The sequence below is a fragment of the Rhipicephalus microplus genome, chromosome X, assembly GCF_043290135.1.
Source record: "Rhipicephalus microplus isolate Deutch F79 chromosome X, USDA_Rmic, whole genome shotgun sequence".
Classification (NCBI taxonomy): Eukaryota; Metazoa; Arthropoda; class Arachnida; order Ixodida; family Ixodidae; genus Rhipicephalus; species Rhipicephalus microplus.
This window is the reverse complement of record NC_134710.1, coordinates 63,657,919-63,665,150: the sequence shown is the minus strand read 5'-3', so window position 1 is coordinate 63,665,150 and position 7,232 is coordinate 63,657,919. Positions and strand designations below refer to the sequence as shown.

Genomic DNA, 7,232 nt, shown 5'->3' with positions numbered 1-7,232 from the left:
TCGTAAACTTTACAAGTGCTCTCAAAGTTTTGTTTTTGCGATTGCGATTCCTTTTTGAATATACAGACAAAACTATCCGGGTGAAATAAGGAAGGTGTGTTAAGAACCTACGATTACTTATTGAAAAAAAACTTGCACAAAAACTAACAGGAACACAAAGAACAAAACAGAAAGATGAACAAATTCGCATTTAAAATTGAGTGTAACGCTCGCTGCTTGTTCGCACGTTACCGCAATATTTCATGCGTGGTGAAGGTGCTCGCTGCGCTGATATTTCGACTTCACCGCGGGAGGACTTGGACCCGTAACCATGTGCGGAAGGTTTTCCACTTTAAGTCTAGGCTTCAACTTCAGCAGCACGCTTCTTGTTGTTGACTCCTTTTCTTGCACACCTTGTACGTGCCAGGGTTAATAGGTAACCTCGGCAAAGTTCCCGAACACGGCAGAAGTGGTCCGGATGTCCTGGTTTTGGACGCCGTGAAGCATGCAGTGCAGCTGAAGATTCGCCTGCGGGTCTTCGTAGTCGAGCACAACACACCGGCGGTCCGTTGACCTTCAGTTCTTTTACCGCGTTGATAGTTGACCTTCAGATTAACTATGTCACAGCCCAGACATGGTTAATCTGGTACGCCCCTAACGCGGCGACATCGAGCAGCACACCAGCCCTCGTGAGGGCGTCTCTGAAGTCATCAACTTAATAAGGCCACTCGCACACGTCTCCATGAAAAGACAACGTGTTGTGAACTACACGGTCAGTCAGCAGGATAAGCGGCACAACCTCGTAGCCGTTAACTCTTTCGAAAAGCCGCGGCCAGCACGGACCGCTACCGTCGCTCAATGGGAACCCGTCATTCAGCATGCGTTCAGTTGTGTGGCCGGAAAAAGAGTGGCATGGTATGGCTGATGGCAGGAGCAGCCGTTCTAACACCATTTTTACCCTAATACGTGATTTGTGGATCTATCTCGCCACATTAGAATAAACGGTTTATGCAGCGCGTTAAATTTTCTTGGCGGAAAACGTCGCATACGTTATAGACTATATACCGTCTGTTGTTCTCCGGCAGAAAGCATGCTCTGTTTCTTCGTCGAGGCGGACAAGCATCAATGCTCCAACTTTTACGTGTGGATGTGTGGGCGCTTAAGGCTGCCGCCACCGGACATTCGCGTACGTAGGTCCTTTTCTGTAACGTAACAAACGTCTCTTGCGTTGGCTATTATAACTGAGCGGTTTTACGGCGCACATATCCATTTCCTTCTTCCATGATTATACGTTATTGTGCGCACGATGAAACGAGAAACAAATGACGTGGAAAGGGTACACAACTCCTCCACCCTCATCTCTCTTTTCCGAAAAAAAATCAATGAAAAGATTGAAAAAAAAAAACATGCCATCACCCTCGGTGTTCCGTCGATAGAGATACGACACAATCGAACTGCATTGCGCGCCAAATTTAAACTTGCGTGAGCCCCGATCAAGTTCCCATGTGCGCGTTATACAGCGAGGAATGAACGACGTGCAAAGCGTAAACAACGATACCCCCCCCCCCCTCCTCTTTTAAAAAAACAGATAACAAGAGGTTTAAAAATAAATATAAAAAAATGCCTTGCACACTAGGTGCCCCATTAAAACCCGTGTGCGCATGCATCAAGTTTCTATTAGCGATACGTATGTTCATGTGCCCGTGGGAAACGAGCAACCAATGACGTCACAAGGTTAAACAACGCCCTTATTTCTTCCTCTCTTTCTCTCTCTTCCTTCTTTGCCAAAAAAGGGGGGGAAAACGGTAAATCCCACATACAGTGGGAATCTATAATATGCAAAGCACGAATGTGCAAGTTTGAATTGTCACTTTAAATTCAGCACAACGTTATGAGGCGCACATAAATTATGCCGTACATAACTTCCATGTCATGATTATCATGTTTACGTCTGCCATCAGTGCTCGTCATCCATTCACGCCATCTAACACCAAATTTCGTATATCTGAAGCTAGCGCAACGGCTGCGAGCATGCTATAAGCGTAGCATGTTGTCAGGTTTTACGTGACACGCATGTAACGATTACCACTCTTGGACGTGTGATTTATCTTCATCGTTCATTCACGTCACGCCACACCGAATTTGGTATGTGTGAAGCTAGAAACGGCCGCGAGCATGCTATAGCATGCTATAGGCGTAGCATGTGGTCATGTTTTACGTGACACGCATGTAATGATTACCACGTTTGGACGTGTCATTCATCTTTGTCGTTTATTCACGCCACGCAACACAAAATTTGGTATATGTGAAGCTAGAAACGGCCGTGAGCATGCTATAAGCGTAGCATGTTGTCATTTTTTGCGGGACACGCATGCAATGATTACCATGTTTGGACGTGTGATTTATCCTCATCGTTTATTCACGTCACGCAACACCAAATTTTGTATGTGTGAAGCTATAGAAACGGCCGCGAGCATGCTATAGGCGTAGCATGTTGTCATTTTTAGGAGCGAAGCTCCTTAAGGCGTGGGCTGTGCGTCCCCTGTATGTAGCCACCTCTCGTTCAGTTCTAAGTATTACGCTAGCCACCGCCCGATCTAAAGGGTACAGCCATATCCGTCCGTCCGTCCGTCCGTCCGTCCGTCCGTCCGTCCGTCCGTCCGTCCGTCCAAAAGATGCAAGATGTTATAAACTAGACGGCGGTACGTGTAGTTGATTATGAAAGATGCGAGGTGTTATAAAATAGGAATGATGCCACATATGGCGCGTGTCATCGTTCGATATAGTGCGGCGACGTACGCTAGGGGGAGCGTTGCAATAAAAGCGAGTGGGCAAAATGTACGGAGGATTCATGGTTTACCAGGTTTACCTCCGGAGCTTCGCCCACTCATCATCATTCACTTCGTGGATATGGCGGCATTTTTACGTGACACGCATGTAATGATTACCATGTTTGGACGTGTGATTTATCCTCATCGTTTATTCACGTCACGCAACACCAAACTTCGTATGTGTGAAGCTAGAAACGGCCGCGAGCATGCTGTAAGCGTAGCATGTTGTCATTTTTTGCGTGACACGCATGCAATGATTACCATGTTTGGACGTGTGATTTATCCTCATCGTTTATTCACGTCACGCAACACCAAACTTCGTATGTGTGAAGCTAGAAACGGCCGCGAGCATGCTATATGCGTAGCATATTGTCATGTTTTACGTGACACGCATGCATTGATTACCATGTTTGGACGTGTGATTTATCCTCATCGTTTATTCACGTCACGCAACACCAAACTTCGTATGTGTGAAGCTAGAAACGGCCGCGAGCATGCTGTAAGCGTAGCATGTTGTCATGTTTTACGTGACACGCATGTAATGATTACCATGTTTGGACGTGTGATTTATCCTCATCGTTTATTCACGTCACGCAACACCAAACTTCGTATGTGTGAAGCTAGAAACGGCCGCAAGCATGCTATATGCGTAGCATGTTGTCATGTTTTACGTGACACGCATGCATTGATTACCATGTTTGGACGTGTGATTTATCCTCATCGTTTATTCACGTCACGCAACACCAAACTTCGTATGTGTGAAGCTAGAAACGGCCGCGAGCATGCTGTAAGCGTAGCATGTTGTCATGTTTTACGTGACACGCATGTAATGATTACCATGTTTGGACGTGTGATTTATCCTCATCGTTTATTCACGTCACGCAACACCAAACTTCGTATGTGTGAAGCTAGAAACGGCCGCGAGCATGCTATATGCGTAGCATATTGTCATGTTTTACGTGACACGCATGCATTGATTACCATGTTTGGACGTGTGATTTATCCTCATCGTTTATTCACGTCACGCAACACCAAACTTCGTATGTGTGAAGCTAGAAACGGCCGCGAGCATGCTGTAAGCGTAGCATGTTGTCATGTTTTACGTGACACGCATGCATTGATTACCATGTTTGGACGTGTGATTTATCCTCATCGTTTATTCACGTCACGCAACACCAAACTTCGTATGTGTGAAGCTAGAAACGGCCGCGAGCATGCTGTAAGCGTAGCATGTTGTCATGTTTTACGTGACACGCATGCATTGATTACCATGTTTGGACGTGTGATTTATCCTCATCGTTTATTCACGTCACGCAACACCAAACTTCGTATGTGTGAAGCTAGAAACGGCCGCGAGCATGCTATATGCGTAGCATATTGTCATGTTTTACGTGACACGCATGCATTGATTACCATGTTTGGACGTGTGATTTATCCTCATCGTTTATTCACGTCACGCAACACCAAACTTCGTATGTGTGAAGCTAGAAACGGCCGCGAGCATGCTGTAAGCGTAGCATGTTGTCATGTTTTACGTGACACGCATGTAATGATTACCATGTTTGGAGGTGTGATTTATCCTCATCGTTTATTCACGTCACGCAACACCAAACTTCGTATGTGTGAAGCTAGAAACGGCCGCGAGCATGCTGTAAGCGTAGCATGTTGTCATGTTTTACGTGACACGCATGCATTGATTACCATGTTTGGACGTGTGATTTATCCTCATCGTTTATTGACGTCACGCAACACCAAACTTCGTATGTGTGAAGCTAGAAACGGCCGCGAGCATGCTGTAAGCGTAGCATGTTGTCATGTTTTACGTGACACGCATGTAATGATTACCATGTTTGGACGTGTGATTTATCCTCATCGTTTATTCACGTCACGCAACACCAAACTTCGTATGTGTGAAGCTAGAAACGGCCGCGAGCATGCTATATGCGTAGCATATTGTCATGTTTTACGTGACACGCATGCATTGATTACCATGTTTGGACGTGTGATTTATCCTCATCGTTTATTCACGTCACGCCACACCGAATTTGGTATGTGTGAAGCTAGAAACGGCCGCGAGCATGCTATAGCATGCTATAGGCGTAGCATGTGGTCATGTTTTACGTGACATGCATGTAATGATTACCACATTTGGACGTGTCATTCATCTTTGTCGTTTATTCACGCCACGCAACACAAAATTTGGTATATGTGAAGCTAGAAACGGCCGCGAGCATGCTATAAGCGTAGCATGTTGTCATTTTTTGCGGGACACGCATGCAATGATTACCATGTTTGGACGTGTGATTTATCCTCATCGTTTATTCACGTCACGCAACACCAAATTTTGTATGTGTGAAGCTATAGAAACGGCCGCGAGCATGCTATAGGCGTAGCATGTTGTCATTTTTAGGAGCGAAGCTCCTTAAGGCGTGGGCTGTGCGTCCCCTGTATGTAGCCACCTCTCATTCAGTTCTAAGTATTACGCTAGCCACCGCCCGATCTAAAGGGTACAGCCATATCCGTCCGTCCGTCCGTCCATCCGTCCAAAAGATGCAAGATGTTATAAACTAGACGGCGGTACGTGTAGTTGATTATGAAAGATGCGAGGTGTTATAAAATAGGAATGATGCCACATATGGCGCGTGTCATCGTTCGATATAGTGCGGCGACGTACGCTAGGGGGAGCGTTGCAATAAAATCGAGTGGGCAAAATGTACGGAGGATTCATGGTTTACCAGGTTTACCTCCGGAGCTTCGCCCACTCATCATCATTCACTTCGTGGATATGGCGGCATTTTTACGTGACACGCATGTAATGATTACCATGTTTGGACGTGTGATTTATCCTCATCGTTTATTCACGTCACGCAACACCAAACTTCGTATGTGTGAAGCTAGAAACGGCCGCGAGCATGCTGTAAGCGTAGCATGTTGTCATTTTTTGCGTGACACGCATGCAATGATTACCATGTTTGGACGTGTGATTTATCCTCATCGTTTATTCACGTCACGCAACACCAAACTTCGTATGTGTGAAGCTAGAAACGGCCGCGAGCATGCTATATGCGTAGCATATTGTCATGTTTTACGTGACACGCATGCATTGATTACCATGTTTGGACGTGTGATTTATCCTCATCGTTTATTCACGTCACGCAACACCAAACTTCGTATGTATGAAGCTAGAAACGGCCGCGAGCATGCTGTAAGCGTAGCATGTTGTCATGTTTTACGTGACACGCATGTAATGATTACCATGTTTGGACGTGTGATTTATCCTCATCGTTTATTCACGTCACGCAACACCAAACTTCGTATGTGTGAAGCTAGAAACGGCCGCGAGCATGCTGTAAGCGTAGCATGTTGTCATGTTTTACGTGACACGCATGCATTGATTACCATGTTTGGACGTGTGATTTATCCTCATCGTTTATTCACGTCACGCAACACCAAACTTCGTATGTGTGAAGCTAGAAACGGCCGCGAGCATGCTGTAAGCGTAGCATGTTGTCATGTTTTACGTGACACGCATGTAATGATTACCATGTTTGGACGTGTGATTTATCCTTATCGTTTATTCACGTCACGCAACACCAAACTTCGTATGTGTAAAGCTAGAAACGGCCGCGAGCATGCTGTAAGCGTAGCATGTTGTCATGTTTTACGTGACACGCATGTAATGATTACCATGTTTGGACGTGTGATTTATCCTCATCGTTTATTCACGTCACGCAACACCAAACTTCGTATGTGTGAAGCTAGAAACGGCCGCGAGCATGCTATATGCGTAGCATATTGTCATGTTTTACGTGACACGCATGCATTGATTACCATGTTTGGACGTGTGATTTATCCTCATCGTTTATTCACGTCACGCAACACCAAACTTCGTATGTGTGAAGCTAGAAACGGCCGCGAGCATGCTGTAAGCGTAGCATGTTGTCATGTTTTACGTGACACGCATGTAATGATTACCATGTTTGGACGTGTGATTTATCCTCATCGTTTATTCACGTCACGCAACACCAAACTTCGTATGTGTGAAGCTAGAAACGGCCGCGAGCATGCTGTAAGCGTAGCATGTTGTCATGTTTTACGTGACACGCATGCATTGATTACCATGTTTGGACGTGTGATTTATCCTCATCGTTTATTCACGTCACGTAACACCAAACTTCGTATGTGTGAAGCTAGAAACGGCCGCGAGCATGCTGTAAGCGTAGCATGTTGTCATGTTTTACGTGACACGCATGTAATGATTACCATGTTTGGACGTGTGATATATCCTCATCGTTTATTCACGTCACGCAACACCAAACTTCGTATGTGTGAAGCTAGAAACGGCCGCGAGCATGCTATATGCGTAGCATATTGTCATGTTTTACGTGACACGCATGCATTGATTACCATGTTTGGACGTGT

The 7,232-nt window shown here is 45.5% G+C and overlaps 1 long non-coding RNA gene across 1 annotated transcript in view; it reads right to left on the bottom strand.

Moving 5' to 3' along the window:
• Positions 1-7,232, bottom strand: part of LOC142775534 (uncharacterized) — a 91,024-nt gene that overhangs the window by 40,202 nt on the left and 43,590 nt on the right. The window lies entirely within an intron of this gene.